Source organism: Rhipicephalus sanguineus, chromosome 4, assembly GCF_013339695.2.
Source record: "Rhipicephalus sanguineus isolate Rsan-2018 chromosome 4, BIME_Rsan_1.4, whole genome shotgun sequence".
Taxonomy (NCBI): domain Eukaryota; kingdom Metazoa; phylum Arthropoda; class Arachnida; order Ixodida; family Ixodidae; genus Rhipicephalus; species Rhipicephalus sanguineus.
In genome coordinates this window covers 2,635,136-2,659,277 of record NC_051179.1, presented here as the reverse complement: position 1 = coordinate 2,659,277, position 24,142 = coordinate 2,635,136, and the positions used below count along the sequence as shown (strand labels likewise).

Genomic DNA, 24,142 nt, shown 5'->3' with positions numbered 1-24,142 from the left:
CCAGAAATGGTCATGGCTGCAGAGGTAGTGCATTTCATTTGCCTGCAGATCCATTTGGGCACCGTCGAACTTCCACGACTACACCACCCCAAAACATGTACATTCAGAACAAGTCTTACTAATTGACCAAGCGAAGAAGAGGAGAAGAAACTTGACTACCAGACAAATGCCTCTTGTAAAGCCAGTCTTGCCCAGTGGCTCCACCTATTTCGATATTGTCATACAATGAAACGTGAAGGCTTTCTTGTAGCTTACACGTTTAGAATACCTTTACTGAGTGAGATGAAGCCACACTTTACAATGTCATGTTCAGTGTTACCTTTTCGTATAGGACTTTATTTCTGTGCTGCTGTTAAGCATTATTTGCTAAAATACCTATGGCTAAATAGAAAATTCATTGTTCTTCTTAATTAATTATATCCACTATATTAATGTGTTTGGAAAATTTGTACAGGCGAAAAATATAACCATGTAACCTGATGGAATAATGCAGTTTTCACTCGCCAGACGAAAAAAAATGTCAACTCAAACGCTTTTAGAGCTAGATCATTCAAACTTTCCTCTAATATAGATTATTGTTGGGTAAACATTTTCTGTGTGTCAAGATTATTTCTTTCGTGCTGGGAGCTCAACAGTAGAAATGTTGTGCGCAATGCTCAATAAACCTCGTTCTTCATAAATATTCTTGCATATTATGCTCTTATATATGTTTTCCAAAGTAACACCATTCAAAAGTACAATTACTTAGCTTTATATTAATATCTAATATCGGGCTGTATCTATGATACTATTCATAACAAAAAATAATTACTTAAACTTACAAAATGTGGCAGATTTTCCCACTGTCACGAAAGAGTTCCAGCGAGAAATTACTATTTGTAACCTATAATTTAATAATTATGAAACAGAGTTGGAAAGTTAGCTGCAAGTTTTCGGCACATAGCTGTGGTTATTCACCTTTGAAGCTTGGCCCACTTCTTTTGATGACACCTAGGTATCTTTACTGGTACCGCACGTTACACCACAGTAGAGGTGAAGCACTCCGCGTCAAGCAGTCATTGTCAGGAATGCTTTTTCTACATCAGAATTTATGCTCAATTTTCCTTCGACAGATTGCATAGTACTTGAGAAAAGTTCTTCTAAATAAATTTGCTTAGACTGTTTTAATTACGCTGTGTTTTAGTTCTGATTGCTGCTGCAGTTCTGAGTGCAGTGACACAAGCCAAGGTGGCATACAAATCGGATCAACTAATTTATTCGCCTGTCTAGTGCGACACATCGCTGGCAACCCCTTTACGCCCAGATTACAAAAGTGGTCAGGGCCGTTTCTTTTTCCCGTCCCCACTGTGGATAATTGCATTTATCAGAATGGCTGATTGGGCGAGTTGGTGATTCATGCTTGAAATACGAGCGCGTTTCTTAAGCAGGGAGTTAGGAATACAGGGACACTACCAACTGAAGGTTTCTTTGGAAAGCCTTGACATACATTACATACAACAGATAAATGTTCCGTAACAACATCCAAGACAACGATAAAAATGCAAGAGTAAACTGCCACACCTTGCCGAAAATAGTTCACACCTTCAGCATGTGCCACTTTCCGAGAAGACGAGTTCTTTAACCGACGGGCAACTGAGGGTTTGCTCACACAAGAGAGGCTCGGAGCTTCAACGACTGACTTGTGCAGCCACATCTGCCGACATGCTATGCCATCACTCCCATTATGTACATTGCACGCATGGTCACACAATCTAGCACTGAGCCTTTTCCCGATTTCACCAACATAACAAGCGCCGCATGAAAGTAAGATCTTGGAGACAACGCTATTGGCACAATTAACAAACTGAGTTCTGTGCTTCGTTTTGCAGTCATTATTTCTAGTGTCTTGTAGTGCACGTCAACTTTGCCAGTTGAGAAGGCTTGTGTTTTTCACGCGGTGGGTGACCATGTGTGGAACAACAGCAATTTATTCACAGTTGCTATTCTCCTGTCTTTCAGCACCATTGCTAACACCATCTTTGGCCTTCGGTTTTCTATGGATGCCTTCAGCCACGGAGACCAGGACTGGCTCCGGGTACCAATTCTAGCAACCAGATTGTGGAATCTGGCTTCCATCAAATGAATGCGAGATCAGTCAAATCCCATCAATGAAACAGGTGTTAACAATGCCTTCTTTAACAAGTTTGCTATGAGCAGGTGTGTACAGCAACTGAGGTTTACACGCGTGTGGCTCATACAACCAGCAGCTATGTTCTGCGTGAAACGTTAACCCAAAGTCCAGAAACCTAATGGATGAGTTTTATGGTGTTTAATGAGCCAAACTGAGAGGACTAAGGCATCTTATAGACAGAGACAGCACCTGACTTGCATGCAACATAAAACGCGCGGGTCCTAAGTCTCTGTTTAGGTTACGTGCTCATATTTCAAGTTGCATTTATGATGAGCATGGATCAAGTGTGTTCACCAACTCCTCTCACTTTGATTCACCATGCTTAGCCCTCAGAGTATGTCCATAAAACCAGACAAAAAACAAAGTTACATTATAAGAAACAATAACAAAAATGCTAATGTCTCAGTAGCTGCTTGTTACTGAGAACAGCATTTTGTTATTTGCTGCTTTAAAACAGCCTACTGGCATGCATGGATGAAAGGAGTGGCTACAGTGGTAATGCCTCGTCAGATAAGGCGAAAGCCCTAGATGCCTCATCAAACGCGAAAATTGGCTGGCATTCCATGTTGGCGGCATCAAAACAAGTGATGCAGAAAATCATCATCATGTGATGACATCACCATATGTCGTCTCAGATTGGCAAAATTTGTGACGCCATCATGGCGTCATCGTAACATCACATAACATGTTGTCATATGGTGACGTCACCACATAACATCACTGCTTGGTCAAAAGTAAGCCGATCCCGGAGCCAGTGCAAAACCAGGTGAGGTGCAGAAAGCTTACATTGCCACAAAGCTTTTAGAGGCTTCACTACACTGACTTGGAAGAAAATGGCATTCAGATCGACCGAGATGGATGCCAAAAGGAGTTTTTCCCTATCATTTTCACTCATGAGTGTACATAGACTCTGTGTTATGAAAACTTAAACTGCGATTAGCACGAGACACCAGAGTAGAAGCAGACAGGACAAACGCAGACTAACAACTGATATATTGCAATCACATAAACTTCCCTCCTGGAACAATGCGCGTGCGCAACAACAGTCATGACCGTGTGACGAAAGCACACTCCCCCACCAAGACCTGCGTAAGAAAATCAAGCTCTTTCTTAGATACACATCGCTGAGGCACTTATCTGGGCCAGGTCTAATTATCCACGAGGCTTCCAGGATTTCACGTGCCCTCTGGCCCTTTGCTCGCCTTAACACCCTCGTGCTACTAAAAATGGGCTTGCACTTCTTCGCACATGTGCTACAATGAACAGGCAGATGCTTCCCACTGCCATCCCCTAATGAGTTCGAATGCTTCATTAAGCACTTATTAATACACCTCCCGGTCTGCCCCACATAGACCATCCCACAGGTCAGGGCAAATTCATACACCACTTCCGTTCTGCATGGTACATACACTCGTCTGTGTTTCACGCCACATCCATCGTTCTTTTCTTTACCTTTGTCACAAATAGCGCACAAATGCGACAACTTGCAAGGCGCTGAAAAAATCACGTCAACCCCGAATCTTCCCGCCCCCCTTTTGATGCCAGGATAACTTTTATGTACAAAAACGAGCTATATGTATCAGTTCGTGCGTGGCGCCGGTACTCGCCGAGATATTTTTAGCCGACACAGCTTGCTCGTTGTCTCGGGTGCTTGCCGACGAATGCATTGTTCGTGTCTGTAGATACGTGGATGACTTTTAACGTACTTATAAATACTAATTATGACGATGACCTTGAAGAGGTAGCGAAGCGCATTCTTGTGTCTTTTAAATCTACAGCAGAGAAATTGAATTGAATTGTGAGTTTTGAATAGACCCTTTTCATAATCCGCAAGTGCGCTTTCCTGCACTGCATATTTGCCCAACTAATGGCGGCATCTGTCTTTCTTAGAGTGGGGACGAGGTCCTAGTTGCACGTGCTGGGGCTTGTCTATTATGCGTGTTTATGTCAAGAGAGCCGAGTCTACATTTTCCACGTCATAGCGTAAGCAAAATGCCCTTGAACACGCTGTTTGCAGTAAGTGACTGGCCGCCATTAGTTGGGCAAACTGCATAGCAGGAAAGCTAGCTTTACAATTGTGAAAAGGGTCTATTGATTGTGAGTTTCCAGGATAACTTTTATGTACAAAAACGAGGTATATGTATCGGTTCACAGCAGAGAAATTGAATTTTACCTTTGAATTGCCTGACAATGCTTCTTTGCAGTTTTTAGATTTAAGGTTGTTTTTCAATGATCGTAAACACCTATGCTGGTCATACTCGCACGTTCAAATAAGGCCCTTTTGCCTTTTGATTCCTCTCACTTTAAGCTTGTGAAGAGGGGCAATTGCGGTGTCATGCTTGAGAGCATCTTTTACCAAGTCATGTCACCATTACATCAAAGATAGTTTCTCTGCCCCGGTTAATCGTCTCCATAATGCAGGTTTCCCGCATGCTTTACTCCAGGCTGTAGCTGAATCACTTTTGAAGGTTGTATGCCACCGTACCACTGCCGCCGGCGAAACAGAAAAGAGAGAAGCAAAAGTTTGAAGTGATGCCATATGTCCACAAGCTGTCGCATGTCATTCAAAATCAATCAATTCAAAACTCACAATTCAATTCAATTTCTCTGCTGTAGATTTAAAAGACACAAGAATGCGCTTCGCTACCTCTTCAAGGTCATCGTCATAATTAGTATTTATAAGTACGTTAAAAGTCATCCACGTATCTACAGACACGAACAATGCATTCGTCGGTAAGCACCCGAGACAACGAGCAAGCTGTGTCGGCTAAAAATATCTCGGCGAGTACCGGCGCCACGCACGAACTGATACATATACCTCGTTTTTGTACATAAAGGTTATCCTGGCATCAAAAGGGGGGCGGGAAGATTCGGGGTTGACGTGATTTTTTCAGCGCCTTGCAAGTTGTCGCATTTGTGCGCTATTTGTGACAAAGGTAAAGAAAAGAACGATGGATGTGGCGTGAAACACAGACGAGTGTATGTACCATGCAGAACGGAAGTGGTGTATGAATTTCCCCTGACCTGTGGGATGGTCTATGTGGGGCAGACCGGGAGGTGTATTAATAAGTGCTTAATGAAGCATTCGAACTCATGAGGGGATGGCAGTGGGAAGCATCTGCCTGTTCATTGTAGCACATGTGCGAAGAAGTGCAAGCCCATTTTTAGTAGCACGAGGGTGTTAAGGCGAGCAAAGGGCCAGAGGGCACGTGAAATCCTGGAAGCCTCGTGGATAATTAGACCTGGCCCAGATAAGTGCCTCAGCGATGTGTATCTAAGAAAGAGCTTGATTTTCTTACGCAGGTCTTGGTGGGGGAGTGTGCTTTCGTCACACGGTCATGACTGTTGTTGCGCACGCGCATTGTTCCAGGAGGGAAGTTTATGTGATTTCAATATATCAGTTGTTAGTCTGCGTTTCTCCTGTCTGCTTCTACTCTGGTGTCTCGTCCTAATCGCAGTTTAAGTTTTCATAATATGTCTTACCAACTAGCCCCTCAACACATGCTCCTTCCTAGACTCTGTGACAGTCCACACAGCCTGAAGTTACCAATCTAAAAATTCCTTTTGTGAGCTGGTGCCATCCAGTGTATGGATACAGCTTACAATGGGGGCAAGTGTGAGACAGCTCAGATAGCTTTTGGAGCTATTTATGAAGCAGGAAAAGTGGCAATTTGGAGCAGAAGAACTGTCTTGGAGCAGCTCGTCAAAAGAAAAAAATCGAAGAGATGTTATGGCAGAGCAACAAAGCACTGTTGGGAAACTATTACATGACAGCTAGGGCGAATGGTGTTTCTAGCCACACTTATTGAAATGGCAAACTTGCTAATGTTGGTCTTTCAAAGCTCTTGGCAGTGCAGGTATGGTGACAATGACACCATCATGGTATGGGCCTCAACGTGGCCAAATACTGCCAAGAATGTCTCCTACCAGTGACTCTAATGTCGCCAGGCTAAGAAGCCATCGAGGAAGGACTGATTAAGTCACACGGCCAGCCATTACGTGATCTGCGCTTACAGGAATAATGTGCAGGTTCGCTCAAAACACTTAATTATAAACGCACACATGTCCAGCAGCTTTTCCAACTACTCAGTGGACATTTTTTTTTCTGTATATCATTCAGCAACTGTGGTTCTTTATTACACTGTATTGTTGTCGTTGCAACATGGGAGTTTCGTAGCCACATGTTCTTGCCACACACATAACTACTTCAGAAGATTGTGCGGCTAGCGAACCCATCCACCCAAAGAGGTGCCCGGACACTGCGGCAAGTTTAAGTGGCATAGCAATAGTGTAGCATGGCCTGGCCTCACACACTCGCTGGTGCATGAATGCGAGACAACTAGATTAGGAAGCAGGCAACAGTCTTGCGTAGGCGGCACACTCAGCATGGCCATGGTAATCCAATCATCCGAGCAAGTTCTCAACACTATGGAACCACCTGCGCGATGTATCAGCATGGAGTTGGTGGCTGCCTGGGAGCCGAGAACGTGGGACTATACCAGCATAAAAGTCAACGCGGCAGTCAGATATTATGCTTACTTCTGCAGGCTTCGGTTTCTGCCGGAACGTTCCTATGAAATCATGGACGAGGCAGAAATCGACACAGCAGTCAGTTTCTACTAAAACTGGACAGAAAATGAATCTGCGTTTGTCGGTTTCTGTGTTTTTGGGCAGCGTGGTGCAATTTCGGCGAATAGTACGCTTACAGTGCAACTTGACACAGGAAGTCGTAAACGTAGCACTTAAGACATAATTGCTGCAGCTGTGCCACCCCTGTGGGCCCCACCTTAGTCACAGCATGTTAATAAAAAAACAGCTTTACTTTATGTATGCACAATGCATGTAATGCCAATGTTCTCTGCTGCTGTACTTGCTTAAGAGGGCTCACCAGAGCGAGCGCTCATAGAGAATACATGCCCACTTGAGAAGCCTTAGCGTGGCCAAATTTGGTCAGATTTGCACAGGGTTTTTGGTACTGTATTCTTCTTTATTATATGGAGGAAATGTTGCAGACAGATATTTTACTCAGGCTTTCATTTTAGCAGAATCTTGCTTTGAGCTAGTTGGTACTAGTTCATTACTAACTTTTTGGTGCAAATTCAATGAGGACACGTAACACAAAGAAACAGGACGGGCGCCAACTTCCAACTGATTTTATTCCACAGAGGGACGAAGATGTTCGAGCGCAGCCAATACACGTGCTCGCACATCACAGTTTCTTCTGAACAGCCAAAGAACCGCAGGGTGCTGCTGAGAAAACTAATCTCTTGGTGATAGCAAAGTAGTGATGGTGAAGCTGTGCCCCTTTGCCTAAAGCCTCTATTACTTCTCTTTCTATGCTTTCTTTTGCTCTGCCTATAAACTTTGTTTCAGCGAACTTGCGGTAGCATCCACACACCTTGCAATGCGTTGCCATCAAGCTGCCAAAGCCATTTTTTACATTGAGACGGTGTTGTCTAGCCCTATCGTTAAAACACTGCCCGGTTTGGCCGGTATATTCCTTCCGCAACTTAAAGGGACCTGTCTACCGTTCGGAAAAAAATTTCTGATTGTGGCGAAAATGAGAAGCTCGTTTCTCACATCGGCGGCAACGAGCATGCTTCTGCCCTATAAAAAAGGAATTATATTTTTAATTTGATGTTGAAAATCGTGAAAGAATGACCGCTAGCATCACCCAACAGCAATGTGGTCAATCTACTGGTAGGACAAGAAATCCTCGCAGGTAAACTCATTCTGCTTAAAAACAAACAAGTATAACTTGAAACTGTATTTTACGCACTTGAGGCAGCTTTCGGTTGCATCAGAGAGGAAGTTTTTGCTTTTTTTTCTCTCACGCATCTTAAAAGGCGCCCAGTGGCGCTGCTTGCAGCGCCGCCTTCGATTTCGTCTGCTTCAACTAATGCGCTATGCCATGTGGCCCTCCGCGCTGGTCGTACTGTGCCGCTGTATTGTTGTTAGGATGTCTCACATGTGCTGTGCTGTGAAGGCATGCATTTATCGTCTCTTTCTGATGAATCAACTTGGCTTGGATTGCGGCAGCAGTGCTAAATTAAGGCATAGACTGCGATTACAGCAAAACAAGTGTTCTGTAATCGTATAATAAGGCTTCATTTAACCGCTAGTGAGCTGAAAATGACTGTTACATTCATTACATTCGTATTCAGCGAAAATAAAGTAATCCTACAGAAATCTCATGTGCTTTTGGTTTCAATTTTTACCGGCACTACAATCGTCATCGCGTCCACCAACCAGTGTTGTGGGCATGTTTCACGCCAATGGAAGAAGACCGAACGCAGATCGAAAAACTGTTTTAAAAACTTTCTGCTCACTTTCCAGTGAAACCGCTCAGGGTTGGACACTTCAGACGGTACGCTTTCTATTGTGGTACAAAACATAAAAGTGATGAAGGACGGTAGAAAGTCCCTTTAATGGAATGAGGTACACTACCCCCGACGCGCACTCAGTAAATACAATTGCATGCTTTGTGGAACACGTCCTCTTCTTATTTCTGCTCACCACGATGCACACAGCTTACACTTTACACAGTGCTGACATTGCGACGCAAGCACCATGAAGGGAGGCTATCTTTTTTAGATTGTGCGATATAAGCATGAATATAAGGGACCACTTGCACCAGCATTTTTTCTTTGCTTTTTTTCCTTGAGCACCGTCTTTGTGCACGTCATCTGCTTCATGGTGGTCTCACAAACACTTGAAATCAAATCCGAAGGGTATCCAGCTTCCCTTATATGGCTCAGCTGTACTACGACACTAGCTGTCACTTGATGGATGCACGATTTATTAAGAGCTGCTTTCAACCACATGGTTACTATGCTTCTTTTTATGAATTTCAAATAAAAAAACCTGTCGTTGGTGATGGCCATCTCGTCCTGAAAGTGCTGCTCTCCATTGTCTTCAATTAGTTCCCGGACTACAGTAAAGAGACCACCATGTGGAATGTGTGAAGAGCACCATGTAAAGAGACCACCACTCAACATGTGGTCTCTTAACTGCAGTCCAAGAACTAATTGAAGACATTGGAGAGCAGCGCTTTCAGGTTTTTATCCCTCTTAGAATGTTACCTAAATTCGACATCAGTCACCTATGACAAGTTTTACATACAACGAGCAGGAATTTGCATTGGTTCTTCGTTAGCTCCAGTATTAAGTGATATGTTCCTGCCCGTATTGACAAACGCGTCTCAAGCCGGCTCAGTGACGGTCTCATGGTCAGGGTATACCGTTACGTGGACGATCTTTAAGTTTTCACAAGTTCTGCCAGTCAGTAGCTGAATGCAGTTACACGTGATGTTCTATTTGTCGTCAAGAAGCCGAAGGGCTAAGTTTCACTTCTGAACTGCCGCACGAAGATGCATTACAATTTTCAGACATCAAAGTTTGGTTCAGTCCCAGAGCGCACATTTGTTTGAAAGTACAATCCCCGCAGCAAGAAAGGTCTATTACCTTATCAAGGCGCTCATTCGAAAGTCATATAAAAAGGCATGGTAACCATGTTCTTGAAAGCAGCTTTTAATAAATCGTGCATCCATCAAGTGACAGCTAGTGTCGTAGTACAGCTCAGCCGGATAAGAGAAGCTGGATACCCTTCGGATTTGATTTCAAGTGTTTGTGAGACCACCATGAAGCAGATGACACGCACAAGGACGGTGCTCAAGGAAAAAAAGCAATAAAGAAACTACACATCATCTCCCCCTACGGGCAACCATGGTGGGATGCGAAAGCATCACGGGGGGTGCGCATCAAGTTTCCGTTTCCCTTATGTGACTTATGAGACTGTGGTTGTCAAGGTGTTTGAATTACCGCTTGCCGACGCTGATGTTTACTTTCGGCTTCCCGAGCCTTCCTGTGCTCCGCGGCAATGACACTGCCACTGCAACTATAGTCGGGTACAACTTTAGAAAAAAGGAGAGGCCCCGCCCATATGACCGAAGCGCGGCAGCCGATTGCCTCCGCGGCAAAGAAATAGTCCCGCTTCTTCTCCTTGAGCGGAGGCACCGGCCGTCCGGCTCGTGACGTCAGTCTAGAGCGCGCGCCCATTGGTGGAAGCGCGTGTGCATCCGCCTTTGAGGTGCAAAGGCCGCTTTTTTCTAAAGTTGTACCCGACTATAGCGCCAACGTTCACGTTGTTCATGGCGTTTCGCACACCGTTGCACAGAGAGAGAATGACGGAAGCACAGTGAACGCGCGCTTTCGCAGCCTCGTAGCTTCGAGATTCGCAGTATGGGTCCGGACGCCGCAGAACGGAGACTGCTCCGAGCATAAGATGCTTTCGCATCTAAAAAACGCTGGTGCAAGTGGTCCCTTATATTCATGCCATATCGCACAATCTAAAAAAGATAACCTCCCTTCATAGTGTCCGCGTCGCAATGTCAGCGCCGTGTAAACTGTAAGCTGTGTGCACCATGGTGAGCAGAAAGAAGAGGATGTGTTCCACAAAGCATGCAGTTGTATTCACTGAGTGCGCGTCGGGGGTAGTGTACCTCAATCCATCCATTAAAGGGACACTAAAAGCAAATATTAAGTCAACGTTGATTTTTGAAATAGCGGTCCAGAAACCTCGTAGTGCTACTTTTATGCCAAGGAAGTGCTTATTTTGAAATAAAATCACATTTTAGTGGTCCGCATCACGTTAGCGCACTTCAAAGCACCCGCCTGAAATCAGTCTTTCACACGTCACTGCTGCCGTGCCCAACGTTGCCCGCCTTTACTGCGCGGAGGCGCGCAACATCCCATGCATGCGGCATTTTGTCGGACTTTCTTTCAGAGCAACTTTCACGAGCGCGCAAAACACACGCGGCAGTACACGATACCGAAACTACCACTGAGACGCGACCGCGTGAGCGAAGCGCAGTTCGGCGAAAATGAAACCTTTGAACCACGCACGCCGTTCCCCATGGTAACGCCAAAGAGGTTCTTTTTTCCATGAATCAAACAGAAACGAACAAACAGCATTTTATTACGTCTCTTGATGCACGGAAGGTTCTTTTTTAATTGCTGCTAGTTTGATTACTAGTGATTAATTGTAGGCAGACTCTCATACGTCACCGGGATCATTTTCAAAATGTGCCACTCGTGGCGCTCATCGTGTGATACATTTAGCTTAATTTCTCGGTAAGTAGGGCACTGCTGTTGATAATATGGCCGTTTTAGACGTTGTCATACACTGAGCTTTCACTCTGACATAAATTGCTATTTGCCTTTAGTGTCCCTTTAAGTTGCGGAAAGGAATATATCGGCCAAACCGGGCAGTGTTTTAACAATGGGGCCAGACAACACGTTCTCAATGTAAAAAATGGCTTCAGCAGCCTGATGACAACGCATTGCAAGGTGTGTGGATGCTACCCCAAGTTCACTGAAGCAAAGCAAAGAATGAGCGCGTGATATACAAGAAGTGTACTGATATTTGTTTTGTGAAACATACCAACAAATTTACCCTGATTGCCGTACGTGTGTGGTGTAAAAGATTCCGTTTAGCTGTGGCCGATTTCACGTAGGGCAAACGGGTCGCTGTGTTAACCAGAGATTAACGGAACATAAGAGACTTTGCGTGCAGCATTGATAGGTGTGCCTATTGCTTGGGCATGCACAGATACGTTTTCGTGCCTTCTTTCTTTTCTGCCGTTGTGCGCCTTTTCAGTTACTAGTCAGCGTATGTGGCGTCTTCACTTCTCTCTTGTGTCCGTGTTTGCAGTTGACACTCTGTCTCTTTAACCTGAATACTTACAAACTAGCTCCGCTATCTGTTATCGTTAAGCTCTTTTATTCCCCAGCCAATGACTTCCAGTTTACCCTATCCTTTGCGAGCCAATTCCAGCTTGTCCCTCCATCCAACTGTCTGCCTCAATTGCATTTCCCATCCCTTCCGTTGCTCTTAACTGTCAATCGGTTGTCTGTCCTATGCATTCTGTGGCTAGCCCATTTTTTTCTCTTGATGTCAACTGGGATATCTGCAACCCCTGTTTGTTCTCTGACCCATCCTACAATCACCTAATGTTTCGTCTATCATTCTACATTCCATTGCACGCTGCATGGTCCTCAACTTTTTCTCTAGTGGCTTTGTTGTCCTCCATGCTTCAGCCCCCCCATGTTAGAACTGGCAGTAGGCAACAACCATACTAACAAGGGCTTTGAATGTAACAAGAAACATAAGCCCCAGTTTGTCGAATGTGTTGCGAATGTTGTGTAGAGCATACCCTTGACATATGGAAAAGTGTTCGTGGGCCAGACTGCCCGCTGTTTGAACGAAAGGCTTCACGAACACCAGCATAATGTCGCAAGAGCCATCAGTGGCCACCTCGGAAGTCACAGCCATCCCGAATTCAGTAAATGTGACATGTTAGCCACTAACAGGAATCAATAGCCGCGTGAAATTTCCACGCCCACAAGATTGCACTGTTGAAAGACAGGTGCGTGAGCACTCCGTTTGTTTACAAAAAAAATTGCGTACTGTAGCGTTATGCGTGAGTTCTGGTGCGTTGATCAAGATTAGGCATTGCTGGTCAAGTTATGACTTCGAGGTACTAACTTAGAAAACCTGATTTAACACTGAGAAAACTTCAACTGGCCCAGCAGTTCGGGAACCCGCATTTTCGGGCCTCTGCTGTCCGTCTTCTCTCACCACCTCTCACTCTGCCCGTTCCGGTCGATTTACAAAAGGAAGGGGTGGCCAGCGGTACGAGAGGGGTCAAGGAGTCAGAGCGGCTCCTGTCACCAAGCTCGAGAAGAGCACCTGCACTGCGTTTTGGAAAGTTGACCAGTCCAGTGGCCTTCCACAAACTTCTCATGGACACCAGGGTAAGCTCCGAGAACAACCGCGTTCCATGGAGCTGCGAGTCCCGTTAGTCACCCTCCACTGGGGCGCGAGCCAGAACACAACAGTACCTTTCTGCTGACTAATCACGATGTTAAACACTGTTGTCATGTGCTCACAGCTTATTGCATCGGTGTCCATATCTCTTTCTTCTTGTTATTGACGAGGGCCAATACGTAGATGTGTATTTATTTACGTTCTTTGCTGCAATAAACTTCAGTTGCCAGTCAGCTCTATGCGTGCCTTTTCTGTCCCTGTCTTTCCCGGTATGGAGGCAAACACGCACTCTCTTTGGCCAAGCCTTCACTGTACAAAAACGTTTCCTGCACACACTGCTAGGGTATGGAGCATGTGCACTCGGAGCACGTAAAGGTGGTCCTTGGTCTCGAGGCCCGATAGTTGGAAGGCCTCCCACCACAAAGCACAATAAAAACCGAGCGCTTTACGACAACATAAAGAGCAACACTAGCGGGAGAGAGACAGGCGTCAAGGACAACACAAACTTTGAGCTTGGATTACTTTGATCTAAAAATGAGCCAAGCACAGGCATTTCCAGTTGTTGGTGCACTGCTGCCTATCGAAACCAAAGTCATGCTGACCAACAAGCACCCAAGGACTTCGTGGCAACGATTGCACGGTTCAATGCACAAAGAGGTAAAACCCACAATATATGATCACGAGGCATGCTGCAGTGCCAGGGACTACAAATTAATTTCGACCCACTGGGAGTTGTTTAAGGTGCGCCTTAATGTAAACACATTTCGTCTTCATCAAAAAAACGGGGGGGAGGGGTGCGTTTGGATATCCCTGCACATACGGCAAGGTCAATCTAAATAGGTCGCGAAAGTCGGAACGAAAAGTGGTCGGAAACCTATTGCGACAAACATCAACACCCGCGTGACGATTAAAGAGCTACTAGGTGAGGGGGGGACAAATAATGAAAACAAAAAATTAAATAAACGTTTATTTTCAATAGTTTTAATTTTATTTGTCACGAATTAAATTAGTAGATTACTTTAATCAAACTTTAGTCTTGGGTATGTGGTTGAGTGGCCAATTTTTTTCGTTTATTTTCAGAAACAGCGGGCACATGCAGGCAGTCTGGTAACATGGGCCAACGGTTTTGCGCATTTTCAGATGCAAATGGCGTCGCTCGTTTTTGCGCAGTAGGTTTGTGCCTGTCATCCGTAGGTGATTTCCTCACATAAGCGTTGTTTTCTAGTCGTGGTACTTGGCAGAAGGTAATATAGCCCATCGCAGCCATCGGGAACCGTTTCAGTGACTGTGTTTTGCCAGCGCACGGCCGGCGTGCTGTCGCCCTTCGGGACGATGAGTCCGCCACGCTATGCAAAGAAACGCTGCGCTGTCTACGGATGCAAGAGCAACGCTTTAACGCCAGGCGTCTCACTGCATCGGTTTCCCCTCGATTCTGAAAGGTGTGCACGTTGAATTGTTATGCTACTTCTGATTTCTGTGTTATATATTTTGGGGTAATATCCTGTTCAACTGCAATATTTCGCCAATAAAATACACCTTATTTATCAAATCTGTCTTTTTCGTCTTCCCGTTATCTTGCAGGCTTCCATTATGGAGCTGTCATAGTGATAAGAAAAAGAACGTGCAGCTAAAAAAGAAAAGTAAGAAGCGGCGCCCTGTCAAAAAATTTCATAATTTCGCGCCCATCGCGTTAAAACGTGACGTCATTTCCGCTTCCGGTTGTGACGTCATCTTTTTCTTTTTTTTAATTCTGTTTGTCCCCTCTTCACATAGATGGCGACTGTTGCAACAACTAGCCACCAGCTTGACACGTGGGCTTCTACGGAAGTTACGCTACCAGTTTACATATACCTTGCATACGGGTTGGACTGAGAAGTACACAGCACGACGAGGCATCTTCAGCCAAAATTTCTAGGTAGCCACCGAAAGAAATGCTTGGGAACAGCCCGTCTACTAATAAAAAAATTAGGCAGATCCCATGCCTAGTAAGAACTGGTTTCATGTGCAGCAGCCGTGAAGTCTCTATGCTGCAATTTTTTTACTTTTAGCCAAGCGTTACGAGGTAGACCGACGAGTTTTCCGTAAGAGTAGCAGTTGTTTGCACATCGTGGACTTTACCAGGAGCGTAGACTACACTGGCGTTTAAAAGGTAACTTGTGGTCTGTCGTAACATCATCAGTCACATTAGAGCAGACATGTATTATCGAGACAAAGTGCACTTTACGGTGCAATGATGTGCATATCGTACGTAACGTTCGTGACCGTATTCCTCCGGGGTCGAGTAACGCTTGAATATTGCTTGCTGAATCATAGGAATGCAAATGTAATATTCATTAGACTGCTATAAAAGTGGAGCGAACACTGGAACCACAATTGACGTTAACCCGACATGACGCTTGTGTCATAGCAGTACATATGTAATGTTTATTGCTCTGTTATAAAATTAGATAGCCAGCACTGCAACCACAATTGACGTTGTGCCGACACTACGCCTGCATAGGGTCTTTTTCCAAACCAGCTTCAAGACCTGGCAGGGCTCTATGGTAGAATACCTGACTGCCACGCAGAATGCTTGAGTTTGATTCCTGCTGGGATCCCGATTTTTATTCTTTGCATTCGCCGGGTCGACACTGCCGATTTCGGTTTTTCTTAATGCTCTCCCATTTAAATTACCAATGTCTGTTCTCGCCATTCGTGGGTAGATATAAACTGTCAATCACCTGTGACGTAAACCGCGGCCCGTGGTATACGGGTATGTGCCACAGATGTCTGGAGGAAAGGGTTTGACGACGTAGTCATATCCGTCAAACCCTCTCACCTTCCCATGCTGATTTTGGTCTACACCATGTTAAGGAGGCGATCACTGATGGAAACACCTTTATTGAAAGGAGGCGATCACGAGAGCACCCAGACGTAGGCGGCTAGACAGATAGATACGTAGATACAGACGCTCAAAGTACCTTTGGCTCGCTAAGAAATGCTTTGCGTTGAAAAATAACATGCCTTTGTTCAAATCGACCCATTTCAGGCAGCAGCCGAGTGCATACTACGACCGCAAATATGCGAGATTGATAGCACTCATCCCGGGCCAAGACTTTTTGTTCATGATGATTAAGTAGCGCATAGCCTGCAGACGCTCTAAAAGTGCTACTGTACAGTACACACGTAGCGATATAACGAGCGTATGTTGAGCCTGAGTAGAAAATGCGCAGTGGGCCATGAGCGACTCGATCGAAGTTTCGGCACAACCGTGGAAAAGGCCGTCACACTTGAGTGCAAGCCATGTGCTTACGAGGGGCGCAATGAGAGTTACTCACCGTTGTCCAGCTGCTGTTGGTCGTTATGGTAGTGCGTACAGACACAAGCAAATCGACGTTTGCGGGTGACTCGCCCGCCAACGACCGCAACCAACCCGACACAACACGCAAGTGTAAGGCGGCCCTGTTTACGTAGTAGTAGCAGAGAACACCCATACACTTAGAGAAGGGAAACTGTACCTTTGACCGTTGCTTTGACAGTGCAACGGAAATAAGGGTAGCGGTGGCGTTGTGAACTAAAGTAGCCGACCAAGAGATGCCGTTGTACAACAGGAAACGGAAATGAGTTTTATGCAATATGGCTGCCGTCGCTCGTTTTTGGTTGCTGTGCAGTGCGCTCCGGTCGCCCGTGCTCGTACAAAAGAAATAAATGTATATGCCACGTTTTGTTCACTTACCGAGCCCTGCGAGTGTCGTAATGAATCTTCTGAACTGTCTTTCGTGTGTATTCCGTGCCCCAACTGTGTGAAATGCTACGAAGGTGCCAGGAGACGCCAATGCCTCAACTGGCATTAACGCACACAACACCGGCGATGTGTAAGCCTGATAATGTTTTATTACATATTCATAAATCATTACAAGACAAAGTACACCACTGAGCGTTCACACAAGCAAACAACGCGGTTACATCGTGAAGTAGTGGCTCATAAAGCGCGAACGCACGAGCAAGAAGAGCTACGAAACGTATGTATACGCTCGTGTACACTATAATTATTTCCCTATTTCCTCGTGCCAATTTTATGCAGCCTCTTTGGGACATCACCTGGCCGGTAGCCTTGCGGAGAGAATACGATAGCTTGCAGCGCAAAACTCAGTGGCTGGCAAAACTCGCTTCTCTCGACCTTTTGACTTCAAACCACCCGAATCCGTATTTTCCTTACTACTGGCTTGTTTCTTGACAAGTTTAGCATGGCAGGTAAGGTGCCGCGCTGGTAAATGCGAGGACGTGGGTGTGAATTCCCTCCACGACGGCCGCATTTGTTTTGTTTTATCGCCTAGGAAAACTAGGCGACAAAATGGATGCGGCCGCCGTGACAGGCATTTCGAAAGAGCCCCAGGTGGTCAAAACTGATGCGGAGTGCCCACTATGATGCGCGTCATAATCGCATCGTGGTTTCAGCGCGTAATTCTCCAAAAACAATTCATATATTAAATTTCTATGGATTCAAAACTATTTTAACTGGTGGAGCGAACCTATAATAAATTCGCCCTGGAAGAAAAATTATCCAAACGTCTAGTTTCTCTCCGCAGAGGCAATCGGCTAAGTTTTGTCCAAAGAGGCAAGTAATGGCTCGGAGTAGCACAAAATTTGTTTCAGCTTGCAGCTGACCGCAGACAAGCGGGCTGGGAAAATTCCAACCTTTCTTGGTAAAGAGCCCACTTGACAGCACGGCAAGTGTCCAGAAAGTAGTAGGTATGGTGTAATCATTCTGTGCGTTCCCACATTGTAAGTAACCAGCTTAATTCACAACACAGATACATAACAAACACTTCATGGTCACAACAATACTGTAGGAAATATCAGTACATTGCTTGTAAACACATGGACAACAAGTAAAATTGTACAACCAAGTCATGAGCTCCTTGGATTGCTTATCCTTTTTGCTTAGAACAATTATAACACAGCAGTGTATGAGCACAAAAACAATAGTCTTGAACTGCTAAGTCAATTTTTTCAGCAGACTTCCAAGTCTTTGCCTGGCTTAATTCTCTGTTTTTGAATTCCAAAGAATTCTAATATGTACAAAATAGGGGTGTGCGAATATTCGAGTGTTGAATTCGAATCAAATAGTACCTAATCGAATAATTCGATTCGACTTTCGAATAGCTAGTATTCGAAGTTTCGAATAATTCGATTTGACTTTCGAATAGGTAGTATTCGAAGTTTCGAATAATTCGACCGGACAAATATCTAAAGTGCAACAAAGGCCGATGGTGCAACTTGGTTAGGGTGGGGTGGCAAGAACTAACGCTAACGTCGTTACACTAGGCCTTCCGTTAAAACTTTCACTGACATTCTGGTTCAAAAGCGAGCGCACGCTCATCTTAAAAGAGATTGTCATTTCCGCACGTAGGAAAACACATGAGAATACTGTCAAGCCCTTCACAACCTTGTTCCCAAAACGCAGGCACGGACTTCTTGCGCAGTTCGGTCGCATATGCTGCAAGCGCCGTGAAACGTCCCGACTTTGACCTGCGAAACCCTCTGTCATTGGCTTTGCTTGTAAAAGTTTGTTCACGCTGGGCAGTCGCCACTGCCACACCGAACCACTCGTTCAGAAACTTCCATCGTTGCGGCACGCAGTTGAAACGCTGCTGTGAATGGGCGCCCGAAGATTTTTGGGCACGGAGCACCCATGGCGATGAAGCACAACGTTACCGTTGTCAGATGAGCCGTATTGCACGACCATGGGGAAAAAACTAGCCACCGTACCCCCCTCTGTTAGTCTTTAGGAGGTTTGGAGTGGCGCTGCTGACTGGAATGGCGGCTCTTCTATCAACATGCTTGCGCGCCCATAGAAACTGAAACAAAAGCCACACTGAAACAAGTGCGTAATGAAACTGTCGGCACGCCGTAGCGCCCCTGATTTGTCCTTTGTCTTGCCGTAACTGGCGGTACACATTTTGTGTAAGTATACTATTCGATATTTTTGGCCACTATTCGATTCGATTTGAGGTGAAATTTCACAATTCGCACACCCCTAGTACAAACATTTGCAGAAACAATTTGCGACAGTGAGCACTGCAAAATGGGCCATTAGTCACTTCCATCATAATACGAAGCAGTTTCTCTGACACCCCTCTCAAGTGTGCTACAGCACCTATTTGAACAGAGAATGCTTCTTCCAATTTTCTGACAAAATTGAAAGCTGCTTCTGTGGGCACTGTTAAATTACCTAGAGTCTTGTCCTGCATCTCCACTGCTTTGAACATCATGGAGATTTGGTGAAGACAAATCTTGGCTTTTGTCTTTCAAGAGATCCTTGCACTGTAAGCATGGTGCTTTTTTCAGAAATGCTTGTACTAGGTATCCTGACACGTAACAAACTATGTTTGATTCAAGTACATCTGCTGGTTCTTCGGTGTCTGAAAGGTTTGAGCTGAAGGTGTCGGCCACGGTAGGACTTTCTTGATCGAGTCTTAATTTCTCTAGCTCAGTTAGAAGAACAGCCTTATCTGCTTGGCAGTTGCTGCCATCTGAAAGCTTGAAGAGCTTCCCGACAATGATATGCCTGAGACCGGCAGTGAACTGAAATGTGTTTGCAGTCTCGTTACAGCTGTGCTGCTGCCGAATGATCCCAAACAAGTTCTCCAAGGGATCCTGATTCAGACGACGAGCGAGCAAAAACTTGAAGTTATAGGATTCCTGCAGATCTGCCCACAGCATACAAACCGCTTTAATTGTGACCTGCCAGCCCTAAATGGTTCTTGGTTGCCTAGGCTCTTTGAATTTCCAAGATTTAATCCATGCAATCCAAGAATGCAAGAATTCAATGTGCCCTGTAGAAGTATTAATTGTATACCTCATTTTTCTCTCAGCGATCTTTACACAAGAATTGTTAAATGAATCAAACAAGTGATCTATTTTCAAACAAACTCAGCTGTGCTTGTGGCTTCTGGTGGAGAACATTAAATGCTATGAATGCTTCTATTGCCAGATAGACACTGTTGCTGAGCACCCACTTTACTTTCATGTTACCAAATGCACTTTCATAGATGTGCCCTCAGTGAATTTAGGTAGGCATTTTAGTTTCAGGTGATGTGTTGATTCATACAAATCTTAATATGCCCCCAGGAAGCAACAATATCACCAACAGGAATATCATGCTTACTCAGATTATTCCTCATACATTTCAACAGGTGGGGGACGTCAAAAATGAAGGAAATCTTCTATTTATCATCAATAAAGAAAGGCCTGTCAGGGCTCACACCCAGTGTCCTTGCAATAACGCAATTGCTGCTACCCTGGTCACAAACCAATGCTTTGACGAAGAGGCCACATGCCTTTAGCTCAATGATTAGCTTTTTCAATGACATTAAAAGGGGCCCTGCGTGAACTGTCCCCTCTCTTCTCAAAAAGGCTACTGGCTGTATCCATTTCTTCGCTATCCCAGAGACCACAACTGCTGCAGTGTGCGCTGTGCCATTTGTTCTTTCTCTGGCATTATCAACATATCCATGTATGATGTCTTTCTTAGGGTCATACTGCAGATTTCTTTTTAATGAAATTTTGTCAAAAATTAGGCAGCAAGCTCTGTCTTGAATTTCCCAATTTCTTTTTGCCTTTCCTTTGAATAACTCGAGAATCTGAGGCAGAACTCCTGTCTTTATATTTACGGCCGACAGCCACGTCCTTCAGGACTTTACTGTGGGAAGGCTCAGTACTAGGGGTGTGCGAATATTCGAGTTTCGAATTCGAGTCGAATACTAACTAATCGAATAATTCGATTCGACTTTCGAATAGCTAGTATTCAAACTTTCGAATAATTCGACAGTACGAATATCTAAAATGCGACAAAGGCCACTGGTGCAACTTGGTGAAGGTGGGGTGGCTAAAACTAACGCTAACGTCGTTACAATAGGCCTTTGTTAAAACTTTCACCGATTTCCTGGTTCGAAAATGAGCGCGTGTTTACTTTAGAGGAGGTTATGTTATTTCAGCACGTAAAAAAAAAGAAAGACAAGAAAAGTGGCAAGCCCTTCTCAACTTCACTTCCGAAACGAAGGTACGGACTTTTGAATAGTTCGGTCGCGTATGCCGCAAGTGCCGTAGAACGTCCCGAATTTGGCATGCGAAACCCTTGAGGATTGGCTTCACATGTGAAAATTTGATCACGCTGCACATTCGCCACTGCCGTACTGCACCACTCGTTCAGAAACTCCCATCATTCCGGTGCTCAAACAAAACGCTGCTGTGAACGGGCGCCTGAAGATTTTTGGGCCCAGAGCATGGCCATGGAGCACAATAACGTGACCGTTGCCAGATGAGCCGTATTGTACAATTATACGAAAAAAAAAAACTAGCTACTGTACCACCACCCTCTGTTGCCCAAGAGGTTAAGAGTGGCACGGCTAACTGGAATGGCAGCTCTTCTATCAACATGGTTGCGCGCCCATAAAACCTGAAGAAAAAAAAAAAAAACTCCCGAACAAGCACGTAAGAAACCTGTCACCACGTCGTAGCTTTCTTGATTTTTCCTTTCTCTTGCCGTTACTGACAGTGCACGCTTCGATACTATTCGATATTTTCGGCCACTATGCGGCACTATTCGATTCGAGATGAAATTTCACTATTCGCACACCCCTACTTAGTACCTTTGATAGATATTTATATGCCTCAGGGCTTGTAAAGTAAAGACTGAGGGCAAACTGTCTAAGTTGCATCAGCCATCGTCTCCCATGTTTTTTCAGTGGTTGCAGATGCATTTGCACTCTTAGAATTTCCAAAAAGTCCTTCTTTAGGTACCTGCCTGCTTCAAGAAGAAGCTGCGCATGAGATGCAATTGGTTTCTTGGACTTTTTAAGTCTTGCAACAATTTGATGGAGGTGGGAGTTCTCATCGCAGTAGTGCTGAAGCCTCTTCATATCACGTGGAGTGAGCACTTTCCGAGTCCTGGTCCTGGCTCTTGGGGTTCCTGGAAAATCAAAAAGCCACATCACTAATGTTAAGTCTAAGCAAGAGGCTTTAAAACTTACACCTTGGTTAAATGGTTTGCTAAGTTTGGTACACTAGAAACACGTACATTTGTATTTTAATGCAACATATTATTACCTGGAATTTTGTGTGCATCCTTTACAAAATTTGCAAGCTATGCCCAAATTGAAATACCAGGTCAGGCTAGTGTAAAAGGCTAATTTGGTATTTTTGCATGTTATGAGAACAAAATAAACACAGGCAAAATGTATTTTTTGTCACACAGCCACGTATATGACTGGCCAAATGTAGGCACACACCCAGTGGCAGATAGTAAAACATTAAAACAAAAGTGCATTTATTTAATGAAAGCATCTACTTAATGTAATGAGCTGTATCATTAACCAGTTTTAGTGCCAATATTTATATATTGGGGACGCATGTGGGAATAATTCCTTTTTGTTTTGTAGAATGAAGACACAGTTACTGGAATTACTATGTAATCTTGTATTAATCTTGCTTTAATAAGAGGAACAATACCTACTCTGTGTAGTTGGTGCTGTTGGCAATGGCTCCTGTGCCCCCTAGGATGCTGGCTCTTGTATTGGTGGAGAGATATTGAGGGGCACTGGAAAAGAATGCTGTATATCACTATATAAATTTAAGCAGGAGCAGTGGCATTGTGCTTTATTTTTGGAAAGCTCCCACTTACTGGTCTCACACCTTGATGCTGAGAGTTCTGGAGAGAAGTCGGGGAAATCTTGGTATTCTGAAAGTACACATCATTACATTAATTCTATATCCGCTTTAGAAAAAAGCACATCAGATGAAATACACACTTTCAATCAAGTAAACAATGAAAATTACCATCTATGGAAGCAGCGAAACGAAGCTTCGACACTTGTGACCTAAGAAATATTATTCGCGAAACCACTGCCGTTACAGGGTGGAAGGTACAAAATACTCATCAGGCAAAATTCGTTAAAAATTTAGATTTTATAGTAATCGTGAAACCAAGGAAAATGATAAGAGTTCCTGAACAATCTCGACAGTCCCAACACACACACACCCCTACATTCTGGCGAGATGGGTCTTAGGTCTCAATATCGGTGGAGGGGTATGAGACCCCTAGAGACCGCATTAACTTTAAGCTCCCTTGACTTTAAGGACTGCTGATAATAATCTAAATGTTTCACACAATCTAATCATTCATGAAGAACCCCAAAGCACTTAAACGTTCTCTTTCACCTAATGCGATTACCATTACGTTCAATAATCACCGCTGTTCGCGCCCCTCGCGGATATAAAATCTCTTTTAAAAAACTTGTGCTCGATTATTAGAAACGCTGCACGCATAGCCACTTCAAATTGCCTAGGCGTCCTATTGAAAAATCACGCGCAATCCCTTTAGGTACAGTACACCGAAATCACAAACCAGACGTGTCGCGTGTGCAAGTTACACGGCAATGCAAAGCTGACACTGAACAATATGTGGTTTATGTATTCGTCATTATAGTAATACATTAATGATGTAACAAATGTCAAAGAAACGACGACGGACCATTGAACAAGAGCATAACTGACGCTCCGGCTTACCTGTTTGCGGTGCGGAATCAACAGATCGACTCCATGAAAGCGTCAAATGTACCCCTCGATCTCGATCGCTGCGGCATTCCTAAATTCGCCGGTAAACTGAGTCAGCTACTATTGCTGTAAAGATAAAAGGGCGTCTGCGAACTGAAGCGAAAGTATGGTGGCTAGATAGCGAAAGGTGCTTCCGCATTTACGTTGCCGCCGAACAATTTGAACGCCAACGGCCACGGAAAAGATGGATACAAATTGGATTTTGGTCCAGTTAGTCATCACTGAAAGGGGCCCTGCAACACCTTTCTTAGTTATATTGGAATAGTGTTATTATTGACGTATGACTCTTCACGAGTCATATGCCGCAAAAATTTTTCGAATCCGTCAAGTCTAAGTGGTGTTACCAAATTATAGAGATCACGTTCCGCAGCTTTCTCCCTCAACTCAACGCCGCGAGCGCGCGGAGAGCTAGGCAGCGACTCGAGGGAGCGAGCGCAGACGAGCGAGGCTCCGCCCAAGAGCGCCGGCGGAAATTTTTTCTTCATTTTTTTCTCTCTGACGTCTGGGCGCAACCACGTGGTCTGTGCCGCCACTTCCGGTCGGCTTGCG

At 44.6% G+C, this 24,142-nt stretch overlaps 1 protein-coding gene across 12 annotated transcripts in view; it reads right to left on the bottom strand.

Moving 5' to 3' along the window:
- Nucleotides 1–16,476, bottom strand: part of LOC119389290 (serine/arginine repetitive matrix protein 2) — a 351,568-nt gene extending 335,092 nt beyond the window's left edge. For 9 of the 12 annotated variants that reach the window (XM_037656491.2, XM_037656493.2, XM_037656492.2 and 6 more), the window contains exon 1: nt 16,315–16,476. The gene's annotated coding sequence lies outside the window, so the exon portion shown is untranslated. The remainder of the gene's footprint in view (nt 1–16,314) is intronic. The other 3 variants (XM_037656495.2, XM_037656496.2, XM_049414384.1) reach the window with 1 other exon arrangement.
- Between the last annotated feature and the right edge of the window lie 7,666 nt (nt 16,477–24,142).